Source organism: Rana temporaria, chromosome 2, assembly GCF_905171775.1.
Source record: "Rana temporaria chromosome 2, aRanTem1.1, whole genome shotgun sequence".
NCBI classification, from domain to species: domain Eukaryota; kingdom Metazoa; phylum Chordata; class Amphibia; order Anura; family Ranidae; genus Rana; species Rana temporaria.
Genome location: NC_053490.1, coordinates 299,793,496 through 299,820,498, shown reverse-complemented (window position 1 = coordinate 299,820,498; position 27,003 = coordinate 299,793,496).

The following is a 27,003-nucleotide window of genomic DNA, read 5'->3' as shown; positions in this document are numbered from 1 at the left end:
AAGTTTTCCTTAGTTTTTATGTGAGGCAGGCGGTACACGATTGGAACCATGTATGGGCAGGCTGAATGTACCAAGTTGATAGATCAATCAACTTGGGTACAAGTAGCATGCCAGGTTTTACCTGTGATTATTGCTAGGGGCTGTTATAGCCGTTAGCAATAATCACTGCCTTTTCCTGGCAGGGGCGGCTTCCCCCACCCTTCCCTGCCCCCCCCCCCCCCCTTTGCAACCCGTTTTGTGTTTTAGAAATGTTTCTGCTTTTACTATTTTTTCACCTAGTTTTTTTTGAGCATGTCTCTAGAGAAGCTTGCAAATTCTAGTTTAAAAGGAAAAATTACCCCTGCCATTATGGCTTAGAGGCTATACATGAACATCTTATCACCAAACATTTGTATATTTACAACTATTCATATAAAAAAAGAAATGTGAAATGGATCTATTACATTTTTTTTATGACCGATATCTATGACTGGAAGATTTCTATTTAACTTTATGACAAAATGCTATCTGCATCTTTTCCTGCACAAAGCTTTAAAAGTGAACTTCAGGAAGATATTAAATAGGCGTATTTGAAGCGGAGTTCCACCCACAAAATTAACGTTACATTAATCAACTGGAAAAAGCATCAGAAAAAACATTCAAAATGTATTTGTTTTTTTACATACTTCAGGGCTGTCGCTGTGGGGTCTTTTGTAATCTGCCCCTTTCCTCTCCCCAGCGCCTGACGTCACTGCCCTCGGCTCCTAAGTTCGCTACTGCTCCTGGGAGATGTGTGTCATCATTTCCCAGGAGTCACTGATCAGCGCCGAGGGCTAGAATCCCAGTATTTGATAGGCTTATTATGGTTGCCATTACAACTGGGCGGGCACTTCCGATGATGCCACCCATTGTGATGGCAACCTGAGAAGATTCCTGCGCTGCTAAATGAGCTTACTGTGCATGCGTGAGAACGGGCAGTGCTTGCTGGTTCACCGAAACCCAAATGTTTATGCTTGTGAGCTTCGCCTGCCCACAAGCAAGATGGGAATGCCCGAGCATAAGGAATAGAGAGAAAGAGAGAGAAGGCGCCTCCAGATTAGTAAACATGTAAACTTTATTCATACAAAGGTGCAGCATCCACTTACAGTGAAGTAGAAAAAGGGCATGTTTTTAGGAGTCCCTTAGGTGATGTCTTTCCGCGCTCGATGGTGGAGATGGCCTGTGTTTCTATCCATTGTCCGGTCGAACGATCCTGCAGTGAAATCCAGCTGGTATACTGCAGTGTTGTGGATGGAATTAGGAGAGAACGTAGGCCGCAGTGACGTTACTGGGATGTGACGACGTTTCAGAGCCGGCGCTTGTGTGTGGTCTTGAAAAAGGAGCGCGCTCTGTCACACACAAGCGCCGGCTCTGAAACGTCGTCGCATCCCAGTGACGTCACCGCTGCCTACGTTCTCTCCTAATTCCATCCACAACGCTGCAGTATACCAGCTGGATTTCACTGCAGGATCGTTCGACCGGACAACGGATAGAAACACAGGCCATCTCCACCATCGAGCGCGGAAAGACATCACCTAAGGGACTCCTAAAAACATGCCCTTTTTCTACTACTTCACTGTAAGTGGATGCTGCACCTTTGTATGAATAAAGTTTACATGTTTACTAATCTGGAGGCGCCTTCTCTCTCTTTCTCTCTTTTGCATATTGGAGTTTTGCTTTCATCTCCCCAATTTGTGAAGGCTCTGCCCCAGATTACAGACTGACACCACCTGCTTTTGCATAGGACTGCATCGTTCTTATTATATGTTCCAGCCCAATTTCAAAGTTTTATCCATTTATTATTTTATATCTATTTGTCCACCTTCAGGAGGTTCCTTTCTTTGTACAACGATTGATTTTTAGCTACTTTTTTCTATTGTTTTTTTCAGCACCACTACCCAATTTTTTGTGAGCATAAGTTTTTTTATTTAAACAGTAACTAAAGCGGTGCTATTTACAACACAAGCACAATGCAAAGACAATATCATCTGATATTAACATACAGGGCTTTCTTTTCTCAAGGAATAGGTGCAGGAAATCACCTATTTCGAGTCCCCCCTTGTCTCCGCCCCCTACCCACCTCTAAGCACTGTTCCTTGGTTTCACCCCTACCCACCTCCCAGTACTGCCCCTTTTAGGGAATACAGAGCCAAGTACCATTTTGTGGTGCTAAGCAACAATCGACCCCTCTCCCCAATAGACCCCCCGCAACAATAGACTCCCAACAGCCAGCATCGGGGCAGCCATCAGGGGGGTACAGGCATTACACTTGTAAGGGGCTCGATGGTTTTACTTTGTTTTTTTTCGTCTGACTTTAGCAAGAGAGAAAGAAGAGAAGACTTGAGTTGACTTTGTTTTGTTCGTCAGCACCAACCCCATCCAGTCCCATCATCTCATGGCAGGAGAGAGGAGAGAAGAGAAGAGATGACACAACCCCCCCCCACTTATCATCTCACGGCAGGAGAGAGGAGCCCCCCCCCCCGGTTCTCTGCTCCAGGGGGGCCCTGCCTAAAGCTGTGTAAGGGGCCCCAAAATTTGTGATGGCTTCCCTGGCCAGCATGAATGGACCCTCCAGCAGCCAGCAACAATAGACCCCTCCCTCAAATGTAGATCCCTTTGGGCAATAATTTACCCCCAACAACAATAGATCCCCCACTGGCAACAATAGACCCCTCTACAAAAATAGATCCCCCAGCATCCAGCATCAATAGACCCTCCAGCACACCCCAGCACCCCTTTCCCTTAGATACATTCAATGCTGGAGGTGCCGGAACTGCGTCCCCTCGCGTTCCTGCTGAAAAAAAGCCCTGTTAACATATATATATATATATATATATATATATATATATATATATATATATATACTGTATATATATAAAAATTGTGGTTGTAACTCCACTTTAATAAGGTTGTATATTGCTTTAAAAATAATTAAAGGGGAAGTGTATTAAAAAAAGACACCCTACTCACTGAGTCCTACCCCACAAGTAAAAATATATATACATACATACATACCTTTTTTCCAAGGGTCTTCTGGCCAGTCTGATGTTGTCTGAAAAATAAAACAGCAAGAGCCTGGATCCACCGCTTATAACTGACAGACAGAGCTATATCAACCAATCACCAAATATTACATTATGTATGGTTCAGTCCATGTGACCTCGCTAGCATATATCAAAGAAAGGGAAAGGTCCTACCAAGAAGGTCACATCAGGGGAACACTATGGTTGATTATAAAACAGTTTTATTATAGAAATAATTGCACCATGCAAATTACAAAAAGACAAAAATCTGTAAATTGACCTTTTCAAACCACAATTAAAAAGATCATATTGTCTGTGAACAGGACTCACAGCTGAGCATGCACTCATACATACAACCTAGCACACTCTTTTTGGAAAATTAGCTTCCTTGGACCAACTTCAAACAATTTCACTCTGGAACAAAACAGGAGTGAGGATTGCAATAAGGCAAGATGTCAGGTGCAGGCTGGTAGATTAAAGTTCATTAAGCAGCTCGAAAATGTAATCCAGTCATGGACAGTCCATCTATAGTGGGCCATATTCTGAGTAAAGTTACGATGGAGTATTTCAGGATACTCCATCGTATCTCTCTTTTTTGGTCAGTGTATCTATGCGAGTGATTCTTAGAAACATTTTCACATAGATACACTGAAGATCCGATATGTGTAAGTCACTTACACTGTCGGATCTTAAATGTAATTACTCCGCCGGCCGCTAGGTGGCGTTTACGTTCAGGTCTCATTTGTTTATGCAAATGAGCCTGATACGCCGATTCCCGAACGTAACCGTCGCTTACGTCGTTTGATAAGCGTAAACTTACCCCTGCTATATGAGGGGTAAGTTTACGCAAGTCCCACGTAGGCCATGTTAAGTATGGCGTCGGGTTCGCATCGTGTTTTCCCGTCGGGTACGTCGTTTTACTAAGTCGTTCTAGAATACGACTTTACGTCAATGACGCACACGTCGGCGTCATTGACGTTTTACGCCGAGAACTGGAGCATGCGCACTGGGCTATTTTAAGCCCGGCGCATGCGCAGTTCGTTAGAGTCGGGGGCGCGCTTAATTTAAATACAAGCCGCCCCCTTGGATATATGCGTGGATACGCCGGGCCATTTACACTCCGCCACCCCAAACTACGGAGCAAGTGTTTGGGGAATACAGCACTTGCTCCTGTAGGTTGGGGCGGCGGAGTGTAAATGGCTTACGCGCCGCCCGCCTAGAATCTTAGAGAATATGGCCCACTGTGTCTCTATCATAAGGAAACAGGAACTCATGCTCATTGAGGTGAGGCAAATACCTGACACTAACCATATATATGTTTAAGGACAATCAGGGGAAAGTCTTCAAAGCTGGACTGAGGTTCTAGTGTAAGTTCACCGGTTATGTTGGGAGAGGAAAGGGAGGGGGAGAGAAGATGTACTGCATGTACACTGTTTCAATACCCAGACTGGACTATTCATTTTTTTTGCTGGAATTAAAGACCAACTCCTGGCATTCTTTTCTTTTAAATTTCCTCAGAGGTGACTTTAAAACAAGCAAACAAACAAAAAAAAATTGAAGCCCTGGCTACACTGATGTAAGGGTTGAGACTGATATAAATGTCCCCCCTTCACCTTCTCTTATATATTGTTCCCTAAGGTCATTACTTTCAGTCATTAGATTTCCTCATTCAGTATTCTGAGTTGAATGATGTTCAAATGACCAAGTGGACCAAGGACATCCTATATAGTGCCTTGAAAAAGTATTAATACCCCAAAAACGTAAATGTATTTTATTGGGATTTTATGTAATAGACCAACACAAAGTGGCACATAATTGTGAATTGGTTTTCAAAATGTTTTACAAATAAATATCTGAAAAGTGTGGTGTGCATTTGTATTCAGCCCCCCTGAGTCAATACTTTGTAGAACCACCTTTCTCTGAAAGTACAGCTGCAGGTCTTTTTAGATATGTCTCTACCAACTTTGCACATCTATAGAGTGACATGTTTGCCCATTGTTCTTCGCAAAGTAGCTCAAGCGTCTGTCAGATTGGATAGAGAGTATCTGTGAACAGCAATTTTCAAGTCTTGCCACAGATTCTCAATTGGATTTAGGTCTGTATTTTGACTGGGCCATTCTAACACATGAATATGCTTTGATTTAAACCATTCCATTGTAGCTCTGGCTGTATGTTTAGGGTTGTTGTCTTGCTGGAAGGTGAATCGCAACCCCAGTCTCAAGTCTTTTGAAAACTCAAACAGGTTTTCTTTAAGATTGCCCTGTATTTGGCTCCATCCATCTTCCCATCAACTCTGACCAGTTTCCCTGTCCCTACTGAAGAAAAGCATCCCCACAACATGATGCTGCCACCACCATGTTTCACGGTGGGAATGGTGTGTTCAGGGTGATGTGCAGTGTTAGTTTTCCACCACATACAGCATTTTGCTTTTAGGCCAAAAAGTAAAATTTTGGTCTCATCTGAACAGGTCACCTTTTTCCATATGTTTGCTGTGTCCCCCACATGGCTTCTCGCAAACTGCAAACGGGACTATGTATGGCTTTCTTTTAATGGCTTTCGTTTTGCCCTCTTCCATAAAGGCCAGATTTGTGGAGTGCTAATATTTGTCCTGTGGACAGATTCTCCCACCTAAGCTGTGGATCTGAAGGGGCGTGGCCTGGAGCAGAATGTGAGCGGACGTCTTTCTTAGCAGCTCCGAGATCCCTCTGAACAATCCTGCGCCATCCTGCAATCCTGCCTTTCTAAACCGGCTAATAACCTTGCTATTCCCTCGGGGAAGCCCCTGGGATACTTTTCGGAGGAATCTGGTGGATGGGAAAGCGAAAAAATCTGTGGATCTCTGCAGCTCCTCCAGAGTTACCATGCTTCTCTGATTCAATGCAATTTTTCTGTCAGTTTAGGTGGACAGCCATGTTTAAGTAGGATTGCAGTTGTGCTATACTCTTTCCATTTTTTTGGATGATGGATTGAACAGTGCTTCCTGAGATGTTCAAAGCATAGGGTATTTTTTTTATAACCTAACTCTGCTTTAAACTTCTCCACAACTTTATCCCTGACCTGTCTGATGTGTTCCATGGCCTTCATGTTTCTGTTTGTTCACTAAGGTTCTCTAACAAACCTCTGAGGGCTTCACAGAACAGCTGTATTTATACTGAGTTTAAATTACACAAAGGTGGACTGTAATTACTAATTCAAATACTTCTGAAGGCAATTGGTTCCACTAGATTTTAGTTAGGGCTATCAGAATAAAGGGGGGTGAATACAAATGCACGCCACACTTTTCTAAAATGTATTTGAAAAAAAAAAAAAAAATGAAAAGAATTTATCATTTTCTTTCCACTTCACAATTACGTGCCACTTTGTGCTGGTCTATCACATACAATTCCAATAAAATACATTTACCTTTTTGATTGTAACATGACAAAATGTGGAAAATGTCAAGGGGTATGAATACTTTTTCATGGCACTGTAATTGCAGGGCATCAGGGATCTAACTGCCAAGGAGACATCGCCATGGCACCCTACATACAATGATGCAAAGAAAAGGGCTGATGAGGTGACCTCAGCACTGGCAGCACATTGAAAGAGGAAGAGGAGCTTGTCAGGTGACCATCTGAAGACATCTGAAAAGGTAAGTATAAAAAAAAAATCAAAACAGAGTTGTCAACTGCCTCCAAATTTACAGACAGTTTGTAAAAAACAGGGCACTTATATTATGTCTGTACATGTCTGCAAGCAGCAGAAAACTTCCACTAAAAATCACACTTGTTCATGGTTCTGGAACTGTGCATGAGCAGTTCTGGAGGTGACCTATTAGTATTCCGCTGATTTTACCTTGCATCAGATTGGCTTGGCCTCAGCTTGGGCAGAGGGATGGGCCTTGGCCCAAGGGGAGAAAGCCTTTGCTATCCTGGGCTCGGGGGAGGGGTGAGGGGGTGCCTTTTCAACTTTGAAAAGAGAGACTGCAAGGAGGGAGAGCGGAAGGAGAGGAGCCTGCCTTCAGTAGCCAGCAGGAGACAATTTCTGCTGCAGTACAGTAAGTACAGTAACAGTACTGCTGCCTACAGGAGGATACTCTAATGCAAGGAGGAACCAGAGTCTTCAGCATTTCCTCTTACATAAGTGTTTGCAGTGTCCCCCTTTACATCAGTGTCCACAGAGTTACCTCTTGCACTGTAAGGGGGAATTCGACAGACTCAATGGGGAAATCTGGGGACTCTAATGTAAGGGGAACGCTTTGGGCTTTGATGTAAGAGGGGAACTCTGGGGTCCCTGATGTAAGGGGGAACTCTAGGGACCCTGACGTAAGGGGGAACTCTGGGGACCCTGATGTAAGGGGGAACTCTGGGGACCATGATGTAAGGAAAACTCCAGGGACCCTGACCTAAAAGGGAACTCTAGAGACCCTGACCTAAGGGGGAACTCTGGGGACCCTTATATAAAGGGAACTTTGGGTACTCTGATGTAAGGGGGGCTCTGGGAACACTGAGAACTCTGATGTAAGGGAGGACTCGAATGTAAGAGGGGACACTGTGGACCCTGATGTAAGGGGGAACTCTGTGGACTATGATGTAAGGGGGATACTCTGTGGACTATAATGTAAGAGAGAACACTGTGGACCCTGATGCAAGAGGGAGCTCTATGCATTCTGATGTGAGGGCGAACTATGTGGATTTTGATGCAAGGAGGGGATGCTGGAGAGAATCTGATTTAAGGGGGGACTCTGTGGACTCTGATATAAGGAGGGACTCTTGGGACCCTGCTGTATAGTGGAATGTCGTGGTCTTTGATATTAAGGGGAACTTTGTTTGAACGGAGGGTTTATCCTGACTATTTTTGTTGTTTTGTATCTTACTTACTCCTGACCCCTGCACTTGAAACCGCTATACAATATGCTGTACATTACATAGTCCTGACAAAGGTGTATATTGCTCCAAAAGTTGCTGATTTTAAAGAATTTCTTCTTTAAGGTAGACTCGGTCAGTCAGTCCTTTTTGTGTCCATAAAAGCATATATAATGGAAACATTTACTTTTCAAAAAATTATCCTTTGTTCTGTGGTTCATTTGTGTCTGTGAAGCTGTCAGTTGTGGTACAGCATTTTGTAGGTACAAGGACTGTGTTATATGTGTGCAGTGTATATAGTGACTAGGTACAGATTCCGTTTAATGACCCCCCTTTAAGCCCCTCCCACTGTTATGCAAAATCTGTCCATAAATGCTGATCGCTGATTACTGATTATTTTTCTGTTTTATCCCAGGGTGCCCCAGGCCATTCAAAATCCAATTCATGACCACACGTTTCACTCTGTTTTGAGTTTTTCATTATAAAGACAGGAGATTACTTGTTCTGAGTATTGTTAACGTGTATGTAAACCTTCACGTATACCCAGTGAAGTCAATAGCCTCAGATGATACACAGGGATATAACAAATCTCCTTACATAGTTTTACTTGTATATCTGCAGTCTTCTCCTTTCTACACCCTATGAAAAGTGCAGAGGATGTGAAAAATCTTTTTCGTACATAGCGGAAAGCGAGTGGGGAGACTGGACTTACACTATGTGAGAACTGATTGGAGGAAAGGGACACACCTCCACATAGGTAGAGGAACGAAGGAACATGCAGAGCTATAGTCTGAATAGACAAGCCCCCTGCTTATCTCCCTTTGAGCTCTGTCCCGACACAAATTTTCAGCTCATGTGTCGAAGAACTTGTCAGAAGTGACTCATGCTGATAACATAGGAATGAAGCCACAGAGAAAAACGGCAATTAGAGCATTGGAGAGAGACAAGCAAACACTGCAGATATACAGTATGTGCTTAGTTTAAATTTCATGAATGGGTTTACAACAACTTTAATGTTTACATTGCTTATAGTAAAAATTTGCTCCATTAATACATTTTCTATGTAGCGCTCACCCCCGAAGGAGCCGCTGGTTGATTTTGAGATCGGCCTGCTAAGTTACCCTGGCGGTGTCTAGGGGTGCAATTGTGAGAACAGTGGCAATGAGCGAAGGTCCAGACAGCCAATAAAAGGGTTTTCAATGCTTTATTGTCCAGGCCAAACACGGCCAACATCAACACGTATTAGGAAGGTCAAGGTTGATGAAGGAAAGAGGAGAGAACCTTGCGGTATCAGGCCTGGATATTGAATGGAGCAATCAATACTGCTCTGTATAGTACCAATTGTAGAAACTCGTCGCCACTCTGCTCGGAGTGGGTAAAGTGCCCCCGGACAGACCCCTATAATAGGCCTGACAGCCGAAGCGTCACTCTGAACTAGCTGGGAGGAACGAGTCTCTCTCACAGACCCGGCTCTAGGGCCTCTGCCACAGGCCAGTTTCAATAAAGGACTTATAAAGAGAGCGAATCCTCCCAGTTGACTTTTCCTTTATGGGCCCCCCGGATGATACCTGTCAGTGGTCCGGATGCCCGATCCCAGATGGGGATCCTCTCAACAAGGCAGGGGACCCAGTGGAACACTGGGATCCCTTTTCTCCTCAGGATGAGGTTCGATGCAGCTGTCAGCTTTTGCCAGGTGGGCCGCGCTGGCGGGGTCCATGGATGCGCGTATCCTGAAGGTGGATACCGCACCTGGAACGGGGACCCCGCAAAGATTTTCTAACACATGACCCCTGTCACAGATATACTGTCCCCCAGCATGCCCCGCGAGGGAAAACTCCTCCAATTGGCTGCTGTGGAAACCTTGCTCTGCCAGAACCCCTCTGGCGCCAACTGCTGGCAAGGGGTGGTATTGCACCCCTTGACCACAGACTGACCCAGTGGACATTTCTGGGATGACAGAAGTCCCAAATTTAGACAAACACGAATGGGAGCAAAGTAACTCTCCCATTCCCACTAACTTTAGCGTAACGCCCATGCTTAAAGCAAGGGGGCGCTACATCAATTTTTCGTCAGTAAAAAAGTTTTATGACTGTTTTCCTAAATTCTAACAAAGAAAGTTATATTACATTTGTGGTTGTGCTGTTTGGCAGAGGTGCATCAATAAAAAAAATGCATCACTAAAAAAAAATGGCTGGACATAAATACAAATCTTTTCACAGATACATACCTCTCAACCGTCCCTGAACCACTTGGACCGTCCCGGAAATAGAAGGCTGTGCCACTATCCTGCAGATGCAGGCAGAATCCCGCAGGCTGGTTTTCTCACTGTATGTGAAAACCTTCTTTGATTGGACCTCCTGGCTGCTTTGCATCCTGGTGATTGGCTGAAGCTCATAGCAGTCATCCTGTACTGGCCGCTCACTCTGTGCTGTGGGGGGCGGGTTCAGATATTGATTTTTGCTGAATACCAGGAGGCAGGTGAGTGTGTGCCTGATAGATGGCAGACTGAATTCAGTTGAAGCCTGTGCCCAGAATCTGATCAGATCATTGGAAGACAGAAGGAGAGCTCAGGCTGCAGTCACAGAGCACCACTCATTCTGGCTGCTTCATCTGTGCAGGACTCTGCAGCAGGAGATGAAGACAGTGAGTGTGATGAGAACAGGGATAGATGTTCTGTATTGTCTGAATCTGAGTTGCACCGTTTATGCATTTTCTCCTTAGCTCTCTGCCCCACCCTTCATCCTGAATCCTGAGGTCTCTCTGTCCACCCCCCCATCCTGAATCCTATGGTCTCTCTGTCCATATCCCCATAGCCCATACCCCCCAACCCCCCCCCCCCCTCCCACATAAATTCTGAGATATTTCTGTAACCCCCTTCCTCCCTACCTAAGGTCTCTCCGTAACCCCCCACATCCCGAAAACTCTGTGCACCCCCTCATCCCATCCCAACCTGAGGTCTGTACACCCCCCATCCTAAGGTCTCTCTGTGCAACCCCCATCCCATCCTGAGGTCTCTCTGTCCACCCTCCCAAATCCTGAGGTCTCTCAATGCACCATCCCATTGCATCGCTTCCTGAGGTCTCTCTGTACACCCCCATCCCTTCCTATCCTGAGGTCTTTCTATGCAACCCCCATCCGATCCTGAGGTCTCTCTGTGCACCCCCTATCCCATCCAATCCTGAGGTCTCTCTGTGCACCCCCATTCCATCCCGAGGTCTCTCTGTGCACCCCTTCATCCCATCCAATCCCATTCTGAGGTCTTTATGTGCAACACATTATCCCATCCTGAGCTCGCTCTCTGTGCCCCTCCCCCATCCCATCCCATCCCATCCTGAGGTCACTCTCTGTGCACCCCCCTACTCCTCATCCCAAACCCATCCCATCCTGAGATCTCTATGTGCAACCCCCCATCCCTCATCCTGAGGTCTCTCTGTGTACCCCCCATCCCATCCTGAGGTATTTCTGTTTACCCCCCATTCTGTGGTCTTTCTGTCTTTCTCTCCTCTCTCTATTCCTTCCATACCGGCGCACGCTTCCTAGGAGTAGGACGTGTGGCCCACGGGATGTAGATAGGTAGGGCCCCATCCCCCCCTTCATCGCCGCGACCGAGTGGCCCCCCGCCCCTCCCCTCCAGATACCAGCCTGCTACCCCCTTGTAATTGGGTCACCTACCACCATCTCCTGACTCAATAACTACCAGTTGGCAATCCCCCCTGCCCCCCCCTCGAGGTTACCACCTTGGCTCTTTGCAGCCGGAGTGGTGGTCATCTTGCGACACCCTAGCCCCACTCCCCCTTTCTCAAATACCATTTGTACTTGATCCAGGGTTCGCCCGATCGCCTCTCAAGGGGTCAGGAAGGAATTTTTTTTCCCTGTCGTAGCATATTGGCGTAGCACGACCAGGGTTTTTTTTGCCTTCCTTTGGACCAAGTCAGGACCGAGGATTAAGTTAATCCTTGATAATCCCCCCTCCCTCCTCCCCCTGGTGTTTGGCGACTATGGTTAATCTGCAATATTCTGCAGAAACCATTGGGGATTTGAGGCAATTTGCCGCAATACTACCAGCCATCACTAAAAAAGCCCTAAGAACTGAGCGACTTTTGAGAATCGATCGACGATCGACTATCAAAAATCTCAGCCGTTTTCCCCAGCCTAAGCATATATCATGTGCTTTGATCAACACAAGATCGGCAGTAAAACACTGACTGGAAATCCATGATTTCATTCTACAATACGATTTAGACTGCCTCTTTATTACAGAGAGCTGGCTTACAGCCGACTGCAACACCATTCTAGTAGAACTGGTGCCAGAAAACTATTGTATCATAACTGAAAACAGAATAGGGCAAAGAGGAGGAGGACTGGCGGTGATCCATAAGACTCATCTTGCAATCACTAAACCTGTCCTTCAAAACCCTCTTCCATTCATGGAAACCCTTACCCTGCAACTACAAACAAACTCCCAGGAGAACGTCTGGATTCTACTCTGCTATAGGCCACCTGGCCCAAAATCGCAGTTTCTCCCATCATTGACGGACTTTATCTCCACCTATACCACCTATACCCTTAACAGCAAACACCTTTTGCTGCTCGGGGACTTCAATCTCTGGGCCAACTCCCTGCAAGACCCCGTTGCCGACGCCTGAATTGATCACTTCGAAGGATTAGGGCTACAACAACTAGTATGTGGGCCCACACATGTTTCAGGTCACACACTCGATCTTATTTTCAGACAAAATCTGGAAATAAAAATCTTGGAAAATGAACCATTGCCATGGACAGATCACCATGCAATCAAATTCATTATTTCCGATTTCCCACCCTTAACTAAAACATCAAATCCAGTGATAACACACTGGACTAGATGTCAGAAGAAGCTCCACTCGGAACTCTTCAAAGCCACGTTAAGGAAAAAAATAAATACAATTCAGCCGCATCAAACGGCTGAAGAAACACTGGATTCCATAAACACAGCCCTATTACAGTCAGCCGACTTAATAGCGCCAAAACGTAAAACCTTACACCTGGAAAAATAACTCCAGCTGGTTCAACAACCAACTGGCATTACTGAAGCAAGAGCGCAGAAGGGCGGAAGCCGCCTGGAAAAGAAGCTCTTCAGATGAGAACCTCATTGTCTACAAAGCAACAACAAGAAAATACCACAAAGAAATCTTCAAAGCCAAGAAAAACTATTTTTCCGAGGCTATCAACAGCGCCCACATGAACTCTTCAAGTTGGTAACTCAGACCATGAATCCAGGATGTCTTGAAGCCCCCAATTCGGACTCACAAGAATTTTGCAGTGAATTGTCGGATTACTTCATTAATAAAATCGAGGGGATCCGACAAAGCATTCAGCAAAATAATTCCCCCCTCAACCCTCCCCGTAATGATTTACACAATACTTGCAGTAATTCACCACAACCAGGTAAGTTCACGCTGGAACCTATCTCTATCCATGCCACTAAAAATATCATCGGTACTCTGCGTAACAGCACCGCGCCGAATGATATCATCCCCACTAAACTGCTGAAGGAATGCACCGACATCCTGGCACTTCCTATCACGCAGCTTATCAACCAATCCTTCAGGAAAAGGCATAGTGCCCTCCCAGTTGAAGGAGGGTATAATTCGACCCATCTTGAAGAAACCCAACCTGGACCCCAAGGACCCACTCCACCGTCGTCCAATAACAGGCCTAAATGTACTCTCAAAGGTAATGGAAAAAGTAGTGGTACAACAGCTGCAACAGCATCTAGATACCCACAACCTACTTGATCCATTTCAATCAGGATTCCGGCCTGGACACGGGACAGAAACCGCATTGCTCAAAATATGGGACGACGCTCTCGAGGCCGCAGACGAAGGAGAATCTTGTCTTCTGGTTCTGTTGGACCTAAGCGCAGCCTTCGACACAGTAGACCACAAGCTTTTATTGACTCGGCTAGCTGAAGTAGTGTTGGAAAAGTTTTTTTTTATGTGTATTGTGTGACTATTTGTAGGAATGTAAAATGGCTTCTAAAGACACGTTGCTTTAACGTGTTTCTGTAATGGCTTCTAAGGACACGTTGCTTTAAACTAGCCTAATTCTATTGTTTGTTTTACTTCCTTAAATCAAACTTTGCTAAGAGTTGTAAAGAGACACTGTGATTGGCAATAAAGCTGTTTGCATCATGAGCCACCGGTGGTCTTTAAGCCAATAGTATACTTCCTGTTGACCATATAAGAAGGTCATACACCTCGTATCTGTATGGGACTTTTTGCTTTTTCACGTAGCATGTAGATCTCATCCAGTTATACCGGTGTAACTGAAATAAAGTTATCTTGCTTCTGGAACACTTGAAGTTTGACTGATCACAGGGGAAGAATTATCCTATCAAGTAGCCAGAGTCGCAGAAGGCGATTTATCTTGGTTCTCCTCTTTTTTGGAAAACCGATCGCAAATAGTGAAGTTAGGACCTTTCACTTCGGAGAAACGCACATTATCGTGCAGAGTCCCTCAAGGATCCCCCCTGTCGCCGGTGTTATTCAACATCTATCTTCGCCCTCTTTTTGAGATTATTAGCAGTCAAAAACTGCTCTACCACTCATATGCAGATGACACGCAACTATATTTCCGCATTTGCAATAAAAAGGATCATCACCTCAATCTAGAGACATGCCTCTCTTTGATAGAGGACTGGATGACAAAGAGTTATCTTAAACTCAATGGAGCGAAAACAGAACTTCTCCTGTTTCACGCCAAACGTATGAATCAACCTGCAACAACTTGGACCCCCCCCCCCCGCCCATTCTGGGCAAAATCATCACCCCTAGCGCCAAAGTCAAAAGTCTTGGGGTCATCTTTGACTCCTACATGACAATGGATGCACAAATAGAGTCAGTAGTCAGCGGATCTCACCATCTGCTGCGCCTACTACGCAGACTTACTCCTTTTATTCCCAGGGAAGACATAGCGGTTGTGGTGGGAGATATTGTAAACTCAAGATTGGACTATGCAAATGCCCTTTACCTCGGACTCCCCAAGTACCAAATCGCTTGTCTACAAGTCGTTCAAAATACGTCCGCTAGACTTGTGACTGGGAGAAAACCTTGGGAATCAATCTCACCTTCACTGAGAACCCTTCACTGGTTACTAGTAAAAGACAGAATCACTTTTAAAGCACTCTGTCTAACGCATAGATGTATCTATGGGAATGCACCCCATTATCTATGCGAAAAAATAAATGCTCATAATCCCAATCGCATTCTGCGATCCACCAATCAAATTCTCCTTCAGATACCGAAAGCCAACTACAAGTCCAAAGGAGAAAGGAGATTTGCGGTCCAAGTGCCTAGACTATGGAGCGCTTTACCAACCAGCATTCGGTTGGAGGAGAACCACTTGGCGTTCAGGAGAAAGATCAAGACTCATCTCTTTTGATACCAAAGGAGACAGGAACAACAAGCGCCCAGAGGCGATTAAGTTTGCATGTGTTGCCCTTTCGTGTGCAGTAGTGATCCATCCTTCCTGTCGTCCATGTGCTGTAGTGATCCATCCATCCTGTCTTCCATATACAGTAATCATCCATGTCCCATAATGATCCTTCTCTCTCTCAAATCTCTCTCCCTAGGCAGGGGTCAGCAATCTTTTTCCATTAAAGGGGCAGATTCAATGTATGTAAAGGCATGGAGGGCCGCATTCACTTATAATAATAAATTAAGATAATAATAATCCTAACATAGAAATAATAACAGTACAGGTTTATCTCACTTTAAGGTGCTTCATTAATACACAGTCAGTTCACCCTGATGTGGCTGGGGGCTTGGATTTTACTGCCTCTCCCCCATCCTGGCACCCAAGAATGGCTGACGCCAGCCCTGCCCTACCAGCCAGCATGGTCGTGAGATTGGGTTCCTGTCCCTGGGGGTGATGGGGTTCCTGTCCCCAGGGGAGAAAGGGTCCCTGTTCCCAGGGAAGAAGGGGTCCATGTTCCTAGGGGTGAGAATGGCAATGTGTCATGCATAGTGTCCCCTCAGCCTCCTATAAGGCCCTGTTCTAAACCACATTCCTGTTTGAATATTGTGTCTTGGTTTCAGGCGGAAACTCGGACACATGATTCAAAACTCGAACTGTCCGGGTGAATCCTGGACAGGTGGCGACCCTAGTTTGCGCCCAACAAGCCACATGGTATTGCATTATTGTACTTAATCAAAGCATATTTTATAAGTATGAGGAAGCTCAGGTTTTGTTTAAACATGACCCTTAAGCCCCTCTTACTATCATGTTTGGCCAGACCCACTGCATAGCGTCCTGCTGGTCAATATCTCGCTGAAATGTCCCTCATTCCCAAGTTCAAAAGTTGGGAGGTATGCAGATAACACAGTTCTAATATGTCTATTTCACCTGCGTTTTTAGCAGTTTGCCTGGAGCTCAGTTTTTTGTAAACATCATAGAGGAACAAACATCAAACAGAACATTCTCAGAAATAATTCACTACATTAATGCTATATACCCAGATCTAATTTCTACAAAAAGACCAATCATCATTTACATCTGGAAGCATAAAACTAAAGGCCTGATTTATTTGAATGTAAATGCATCCTTGGAGTAAGTATAAATAATAAAGTTTGTTAACATTGCTAGTGCTGGAAGTAATATGCCTACTATCATTGTGGAGTACTCTACTGCTTGGAATGTCCCCGAACGATCACATACACTTTGGGGTTAATTACTATAGACTATAAATGTTATGCCACCTCAGCAAAGCAAGTAGCTCAGTGACCTAATTAGAATAACATAAAATGTAATAACCTAAACTAATTCAGTGTTGAAGCAAATAGAGATTTGGGTAAATGCAATCCTTCATCAAACGGAAATGAAGTTGCAGGCATTACTGACTTGTCACAAACTCTTGTTCAAGATTTTATTAAGTGCTACAACTAAAACACTTTGCCCATTCACTTTACCTAGTTTAAAAGAATATATATTTTTTTTTACAATGATAATGTCATTAGTTAGATCCAACTTACCATGGAATAAAAGAAAAACTTTTTTTGAATATGGACATATAATTTCAAATTTTATTGAATGCTTTTCATGGATCCAGGTTACAGTATACGTCTCCCATAGTTTGAAGCCTAATTGAACTTTCAGCTTAAAATAACTAAACACTTTTTGGGTGTGTCAAAATAAATGTTTACTAGTTAGTTTATGAAAAAGTTGAGGGTTGCCAAATAGCACCAACATCCTATACTGCAGTCAAAAGAGCATCTGTTTTTATCTGACACACTTCCTGACCTAGTCTTCCTTTGTAAAACTTTAATAAAGAAATTAAAAAACAAAACAAAAAAAACTAAAGCATACTCATAAAAAAACAAGGCCAATAAAATGGACCTCCCTCAGGTACCTCCCACAGAATAACAAACACCTAAAATATCAAATAGACAGATAGCTTATGACCAAATTAAACATAGCAAATACTGTAAGGTGTCTTCCATGGCTAGGCACTCTTGCTCAATCTCATAGAGTTTCACAGGAGTACTCTACTTCTTCAGTAGGTGAGGGAAGCTGAAAAGTAAAATATAATAATTCACCTTACAAGATAGATAACCATAAATAGAAAAAAATACCACTCTAACATCATAGTAATCTCAAGCTAAATAGGTCTAACTACAAACAAGAGAAGGTGTAGCATGGTAAAAGACATGCATTGTCTCTCCCTGGGGGCAGGCATGGGAGTTATGGCAAGGCGGCAGAGCTTTTATCGTACCACAACAAAAAAGAGGGTTCCCATAACAATATTGAAAATAAAAAGATAAAGGATTCTTTACAGGTAAATCATTTGACAAGGTATGGCAGAAAATTAGGAGATTTCCTGAAATAAAGGGTTATACGTCATTTACTCCAATTTGGAAGAATAGTAGTTATGTAGAATTGATAAAATTGGAAGGGCTTTGTCGATCGGTTTTCCCGTTGGAAAAAGACAGATGAGAGCTTTTGGTCGGGAATCCTGACCGTGTGTATGCTCCATCAGACTTTTTCCAAAGGAAAAACTGCTGGGAAAAAATAGAGAGCAGGTTCTCTTTTTTCCTGTCAGGAAAAAATCAGATCGGAATTGCCTATCGTGTGTACAAATTCCGACGTGCAAAATTCTGACGCATGCTCAGAAACAAATCGACGCATGCTCAGAAGCATAGAACTTTATTTTTTTGTCTCGTCGTAGTCTTTTACGTCACCGCATTCTTGGCAGTCAAAAGTTCACCAAACTTTTGTGTAACCGTGTGTATGCAAGGCAGGCTTGAGCGGAATTCTGATGGAAAAACCATCCAACTTTTTTCTGACGGTAATTCCGCTTGGGTTTACAGGGCATTTGAGATTAAGAGGCAGAATGGACTAAGGTATATGGTACAATTATTTAAGGAAGATGTGATGAAAACCTTTAGTTAATTAATAAATTATTATAACATTCCAAATCAATGATTTTTCCACTTTCTACAGCTTAGGCATGCATTAAAGACACAGGGTCGATTGCATGAAGTTTAATAAGTCATTGGTAATAGCCTTGCTGCATAAGATTCGAAAAAAAAAGCGTCTGATATCACAATTATATGATATATTATTTGATAAATTTAAAGATGCTGTGGCTATACCAGCAAAATCAGCCTGGCGATATAGGGCCAATTTCAGATGAACAGTGGGCATTGGTAATTTCGGCAATACCTCAGGCCTCTTTATCTCCAACACAAAATTTAACACAATGATTCATCTTACACAGGGCACATTATACACCAGAGAAATTATTCAAATGGAAATGCAGAGACACAGACCAATGTCCTAGATATAAAGGGAGAGAAGCCAATTTAATACACATGCTATACACATGTTATGGAGATGCCCCAAACCTCATCGATATTGGTATGGGGTGGTATCTATGATTAATAAAGTATTTGAGAGTGGGATGTCTAATGAGCATGGGGGATGTCTTCTGGGTATTCTGGATAATTCAAGAACTCCGGGGAAATATATTGTTTCAATAAATAGAAGTCTATTCCAGGCTCATAAGCTCCTAGCACAAAAGTGGTTATGACCATTTCAACCTACTGTAGCAGAATGGAAAATGCATGTAAGGGAAACCTTAAGGAAAAATATACTTTTCTACATAGAGTCTGTATAGGGAAATTTTTTACAAAAATGGAGAAGGTGGTTTGATATCCTGGAGGTATGACGAGAGCGGAGTGGATAAATGTGTGAGCAATGAGAGGGAGAGGGGGGAGCATGGTGGTGGCCAGGGGGGATGTTTTTTTTGTTTTTTTTTCCTTCCTCTCAATACGGCTTGGGTTGTATGTTGTCTTGGTTGTTTTTGTTGTTTGTATATAAAATAAATAAAAAGATGATTTGATTCAAAAATAAAATAAAAAGGGTAAATAAACACCAAAATATCCCAAACTGGCAAGATGTCTCATGTACCTGGTGCATATGTTTAAATGTATAATTGGTCCAAGAGTGGGTATAGAATGAAAGTATAATATTTCCATAGCATCAAAATCTATCAGAAAAACTATAAAGAAAGGGGTTTGTATATAAATGAATACTAAACATTCATAAAATACCAACTAATAGGACAAAAAAACAGACACTTACCAGTGAGAGAGGTAATCTTTTTCCTCTTTTGACAAAAGTTTGCAAAGTACTTTGGTTGCTTTCTTAAAAAAAAAAAAAAAAAATTCTTGAGGAAATCTCGCTCAATATAGAAAAAAAAAATGTAATAAACAAAAACTATAGTGTACAAATATTCATACAAAATGTAGCAGGAACTCTAGAAAAAAAAAAATGAACCCTATAAACCACTATCCCTACCTCCCCTCACTCTCATAGACTTGCAAATAATTAGGCAACTGAAAAGTGTTCAATGTCAGTTTAAATTCTCAACTAGGATAATTACTTATACCATTGCAATTGCAGGCTAAACCAAAATACATGTGCCCCCTTAACTCGAATCATGCAAGTAAGAATATATCATTCAGCTGTTGCTTTGTTGCCATTGTTGTAAATAATGTGGATCTTGTGTAGATTAATGCTGATTAGTAGCACATTGCAAAGTACAGTTATGAAGCGGACATAAGTCAAACACTGACAAGTAAACTGTTCATAAACATCCTCCTGGGGATCACCAATAGACCAGGCAAAACGTTTCTTAGAAATACAGCCAATTATTCAGTGATAGTGCATGCAGCAAAATCCTATAAATGAAGCATAATGATTAATCAGTTGCATGATGGGCCATACATATTTAATGATATTTGCTCAAAAGAGCGGTACTCCCACTACATGTCTTTATAGATAATGATGTAGTATCATAGTCCCTAGATGAAGACCCAAACATAAAGAGTGATAATGTTAGTAACATCTAATGGAATAAATGGCCAATATCACACCACTGATACAGTATGTTGTTATATAGAGAGTCCAATGAATCATATGCTTTAACTATGCAAGTACACATATGCACGTCACCCATTCATTAGGACAAGGCATAAGGCAAGACCTTGGACCCAGAACTGTACAGTCATGTTACCACTGGAAAACAGAAAGGGATTTACATTGCTTTTTACATACGTGGTGTAGCATTAGTAAAGGCAGAGGGAACATTTGAAGCTTAAAGCGGATGTGCCACTAAACAAATATATTAAAAGCCAGCAGCTACAAATACTGCAGCTGCTGACTTTTAATATAAGGACACTTACCTGTCCTGGAGTCCAGCGGTGATCGCAGCAGATGACGAGCCGATCGCTCGTCACCCTGCTGCTCCCCCCTCCATCCACGGTGAGGGAACCAGGAAGTGAAGCGCTCCGGCTTCACTGCCCGGTTCCCTACGGCGCATGCGCGAGTCGCGCTGCGCCCGCCGATTGGCTCCCGCTGTGTGCTGGGAGCCGAGTGTTCCCAGCATACAACGGGGGACGGACGGGAAGCGGAGAAAAAACCCGTCCTTTGCCCGTATCGTAGGGCCGGAAGTGGGTGCAGATACATGTCTGTAGACAGGTATCTGCACCCCCCTCCCCCCTGAAAGGTGTCAAATGTGACACCGGAGGGGGGGAGGGTGCCGATCAGCGGGACTCCACTTTAGAGTGGAGATCCGCTTTAAGTTAATGAAATGTGTCCCAAAATATATAAAAAAGTGCAACAAAAAAAACACAGAGTTTCTCTTCCGTATTCCTATCTTAAATTACAAGAATCAGAAAAACTTCAAAAAAAGTATGCAAAATTGATTGCATCAGTACGACCAGGAGGAAAATTCACCTTAAAGTAGAAGTAAAGGCTTTCTGTGGCTGGTAGGAGAAAACTATCTCCCCCTTGACAACAGATAGCACATTGGAAGTCAGTGGTTGATGTCACAACGTAAATTTAGCCTTGTTGTCAAGCCTTTTAATGACACTCAGCGGATGGAGCTGTGTAATCGCAAGATTTAATATAAACCATATGTAGCATGTTTATCAGCAGTGGGGAGATGAGGTTTTAAATTTTGCTTATTTTAACCTTTACTTCTATTTTAAATCTAAAGAATCCACTTGTTTTCAAGTTTTAATAATTTTGCATCAAAACCTTTCCATTCCATTCCAGGAAATTACCTAAGCTTCCTATGCCATTATAATGAGACTGTGAGGACTGGTGTGCACCACATTAACTGAGCATATAAACCTGTTATAGGTCTATCTGCACCACCAATGCCAGTTTCTATTTCACAGTAAAATAGAAACTAGCGCAGGTCTGCATCTAATTAACAGAAGGCATATCATGAAAAATGGTCCTTAATAATTGTCAATAGTTTTAAAGGGTTTGGATTAATAGCAAGTGTGTGTATTAGCACCGTGGGATATTCTGTAAATCCTATACCATGGCGTTCTACAAATGTCACAATATTTTTAATGCATACTGTATATGAATAGACAATATACATTGTGTCAGGGCTGTAGATCATTTTCTCTAGGGGGGGGGGGGTTCAGCCTTGGGTAGCTGTGTGGTTGTGGCAAAATTGTGTTAACAATGGGAGGGGCTTATAACTTGACCCTGCTCACAGTGGGGATGGTTTACTAAAACTAAAGAGTGAAAAATTTGGTGCAACTGTGCATGGTAGCAGGTCAGCTTCTAACTTCAGTTTGTTCAATTAAAGTGGGATTCCACCCGCAATTTTTTTTTTTTTTAAGTCAGCAGCTACTAACAGCTAATCCCTATATTCTGGAACGTGAAGTGAGAGAAACCGCCACCATCCAATATAGAAGAGGCTTACCGAAGGCAGTGAACCCAAAAGAACATATGTTCAAAAGGGTCAACTGGGCATGGTATGAACAACTGGAAAAAACTGGATCCATTAGCTGCAGTTCCCAATCAAACAATACCCACACCGATCAATGTAAACAGGAGGGTGCTTTGATGATAAAAAGCTTCCAGGTGGAGACCCAATGAGGGCCAGGAAGTAGAGCCTTCAGTCAAGAGCTGTTCCCTGCACTACTTTTTCACTACCAGATGTCCTCAGTCTTCCAAACTGAGCCCCCAGGAGGTTTTCTTTTGTTATTCTGAAGAAACCCCTGTGTGTTCCTCTGTGCATGATCCAGTTTTTCCAGTGGTTCATACCATGCCCAGTTGACCCTCTTGAACATATGTTCTTTTGCGTTCACTGCCTTCGGTAAGCCTCTTCTATATTGGATGGTGGCGGTTTCTCTCACTTCACGTTCCAGAATATAGGGATTATCTTCACTTTATTCACTTTGGATTTTTTTTTAACAATATATCAGTGATTGTCCATTTTATTTGGTGATACTTATACATTTATTTATTGTTTATTCACTGTTGGACACTATATTTAGATATATAGGTGTTTATCAATTGTTATATGCACTGCACTTTTTTATGTTTGTTTTGTGTTTACCATTTGTTCACTGGTAGTGCCAGCTGCTCACATTTAGACAGCGCGGAATTTTCTTGTATTTTGTTACCACTAACAGTGTAGCTGCTGACTTTTAATAAGGATACTTACCTGTCCTAGTCGCCTGCGATGTTGTTCCCCCAATGGCGATCGCTGGCGATCGCTCAGTCCTGGCGCCTCCATCCTTACTAAGGGAAACATGTAGTGAGGCCTTAAGGCTTCACTGCCCATTTCCCATTACGCATGCGCCACTCACACAGCACTTTGTGAATGGGCGGCTGCCTCCTGGGACACACACAGTTCCCAGAAGGCAGCACGGCTCATTCACAAGAAGACACGGCGACGAAGCAAGATTTTGCAAAACGCGGTGGGAACTCCACTGCTGCCACGCATATTTTGATCAAAGTGTTTTCCTTCCACTTTCATCATATACGTCTTCTCCATTTCATTGGTGGATTTGCTGTCTTTTGCCCTGAGAAGATCTGGTCCTGCATTGACACACCTATCGAGCACATTCAGCCGGGGTGAAATTTCAGGACCAAAAGCGGTAACCCCGAGCCAGACTCAGGATCGCCTCACAGTGTCCACAGGCAGGGTTTACTTACCTTGTCCCTGGATCCTGCGATGCCTCCCTGCTGTGTGATCGAGCTGCCTCTTCGCTCGATGGCAGGATACTGACGGCAAGCTGGAGCAGCAGTGCGGTACTCGTAGGACAGGAACCAAGCAGGGTGAAGCAGACCGGGTCAGACACAGACGGGCAGATCAGGAGCCATGGTGGAATCCAAAGGGGTAGTCAAGTCCAGGCTGAGTCGATACAACAGGCGGGCAGAGGTTAGAGCAAGTGGGAGAGCAGGTGCAGTGGTCAGATGTAGCCGGGATCAGGTACAGGCAGCAGGCCGGAGTGGTCAGAGGAAGCCGTGTCAGGTAATCAGATGCAGACGGGTATACGGATACAAGGATCTCCAGGGATACGCTGTAGACTGGACAGCAAGACCGTGGGGAACCTGGCTTCCTTAAATAGGGCGTTTTGGCGCCAAGTGCCATCACCGCGCACACGTGCTCCCGCTGCGCGCGTCACGTGCACTCCCGCCGCACGCACATGCTCCAATGCGCGTGTGTGCGCGCCACCACGCACGCACTGTACCTGAACCCCACTGGTATTGTTGTTGATGGGCATACTGCTGGAACGCCTTAGGCCGGGTACTAACGAGCAAACATGTACGATGAAACCGGTCCGTCGGACCGTTTTCACCGTACATGTCTGCCAGAGGGCTTCTGTACGATGGCTGTACTAACCATCGTACAGAAGTCCGCGCGTAAACAATACGCGGGGCATGTCCGCGTCGTCGCCGCGACGATGACGCGGCGATGGCGCGGCGACGTGGGCGGGCCTGCCATTTAAAGGCTTCCACGCATGCGTCGAAGTCATTCGACGCATACGAGGGGCGGCGGGCTCTCGGACATGTACATGTCCGAGCGGGCAGGATTCCAGCGGACGGTTTTAAAACACGTCCAGGAATATTTGTCTGCTGGGAAAAGTCCCGGCGGGCAAATGTTTGCTGAAATTCGGCCCGCTCGCGCCTACACACGACCGAACATGTATGATGAAACTGGTCCGCGGACCAGTTTCAGCATACATGTTCGGTCGTGTGTACGGGGGCCTTACATGACACTTGTTCAGACATTTTTCTATTATAGGTCACAACTGTCTACCAATTGTGCTCATGTGTTGTCACCCTTTCTGAAATAAATATTTCCCCGGTGGTTATGGATTCTCTCTATTTATTCTATATATGTATTTACTTGTACTTATTGGGCCAAATTCTCAAAAGAGATACGCAGGCGGAACTGCTGTTCAGCCTGCCTATCTCTGTGCCTAACTTTGGAAACGAACCTCAAAAGGCTTTTTCCAAAGTTAGGCAGAAGATCTGACATGTGTAAGACACTTACACGGTCAGATCTTAGGATGCAGTACCGCATCCGCCGCTGGGGGCATTTCTCATTGAAATGCCGCTTTGAGTATGCAAATGAGGACTTAAGCAGATCCACAAAGCTTTTAAGCATTGTGATTTCTGCGTAAGTTCCGATTTGCTTGCGCAAAACTAGGGCTGGTTTTACAATGTGGAAAGTTAGTCACACCATGTAAAAGCCCATTCAAGCGACGGCATTTGGTATGCATTCCCGAGGGAGAACTCCACGGCAATTTGTAAAATCAAAACCGGCATGGGTTCCCCCCCCCCAGGAGCATACCAGGCCCTTAGGTCTGGTATGGGTTGTAAGGAGACCCCCCCTACGCCGAAAATTCGATGTAGGGGGTCCCCCTACAATCCATACCAGACCCGTATCCAAAGCACGCTACCCGGCCAGTCAGGAAAGGAGTGGGGACGAGCGAGTGCCCCCCCCTCCTGAGCCGTACCAGGCCGCATGCCCTCAACATGGGGAGGTTGGGTGCGCTGGGGCGTGGGGGGCGCACTGCGGCCCCCCCCACCCCAGAGCACCCTGTCCCCATGTTGATGAGGACAGGACCTCTTCCCGACAACCCTGGCCGTTGGTTGTCGGGGTCTGCGGGCGGGGGGATTATCGGAATCTGGGAGTCCCCTCAAATAAGGGGGCCCCCAGATACCGGCCCCCCACCCTAAGTGAATGGATATGGGGTACATCGTACCCCTATCCATTCACCTGGAGGCAAAGTGATAGTTATTAAACACACAACACAAGGGTTTTTAAAATCATTTATTAGTCTGCTCCGGAGGCCCCCCCTGTCTTCTTTAGCTCTAATACCAGGGGGGCTTCTTCTTCCACTCTCCGGGGGTCTTCTCCGCTCTCCGGGGGTCTTCTCCGCTCTCCGGGGGGGTCTTCTCCGCTCTCCGGGGGTCTTCTTCTATCTTCGCCGCTCTCCGCTGTTGACTCGGCGCACCCCGGTTCTTCTCCAGCTGTCCGGTGCCTTCTCCTTCAGCGCTGGCTGCCTGCTATCTTCGTGTGTTAGCTCAATTACTAGCAGGCAGCCAGCGCAGTCTTCTGTGACGTCATCTTCTTCTATTCTCTTCTTCTCCCTTCTTCCGATGTTGACACGTCGCCTCTTCTCACTGCAATGATGGAAGCGCGCCTTGCATCCCATTTATATAGGCCTCACCGTCCCATCATGCTCCGGTAGGTACCCACGTGGTGGGTGCCTACCCACGTGGGTACCTACCGGAGCATGATGGGACGGTGATGCCTATATAAATCGGATGCAAGGCGCGCTTCCATCATTGCAGTGAGAAGAGGCGACGTGTCAACATCGGAAGAAGGGAGAAGAAGAGAATAGAAGAAGATGACGTCACAGAAGACCGCGCTGGCTGCCTGCTAGTAATTGAGCTAACACACGTAGGGGGGGTCTCCTTACAACCCATACCAGACCTAAGGGCCTGGTATGCTCCTGAGGGGGGAACCCATGCCGTTTTTTTCTTTGAAAATTGGCATGGAGTTCTCCCTCTCAGGAATGCATGCCGAGCGACGCTGTCAATTTTTCTTTTTTTTTTTTGTTTTCCCGGCGCGTATTTTTTTTTTCACCCGTTGCAACTTTATTGTCCCGTCGCAATCCACAAAGCCCGGCGTAAATTACGTTCGCGCGCTGCACGTCAGGAAAATTACGTCACACGCATGCGCAGTACGGCCGGCGCGGGAGTGCGCCTCATTTAAATAGTAATCGCCCCCCGGAGAGGAGGACCGCCTTGCGACGGAGGCACTTAAGTTACACTGCGTGTAATTTCTAGGTAAGTGCTTTGTGGATCGGGCACTTAGGTAGAAATTTTAAGGCCGTGTAACTTAACTGCTGAAAGAATTTGGCCCATTGATTCCTTTGGTTAGCTAGACTATCAAAGCTCTGGCATAGTTACTGGTGATGGTACAATAATAAGTTTAGCTATTAAATTAACACACTGCTTAATAAAACAAGGGTCTAATTTATTTCCCAATAAAATAGAAACACTAACATATAAACAAATATTACAGAGCATATGAAATACAAAAACATCAATGATACGGTACATAAGGTCGTCCTTGAGATGTTGTCTCATCAGCTAGGCTCGATGGCAAGAGAGCCATCAGGCAAGAGAGCCATGAGTGAAGAGAGAGACTTTCCATTTAATGAGCACTTTTAAACTGCTTTCCGACCCCACCTATACACAACATCCATCTAGCCTCCTGTCCAATGGAAAAGAGATAAGAATATCAG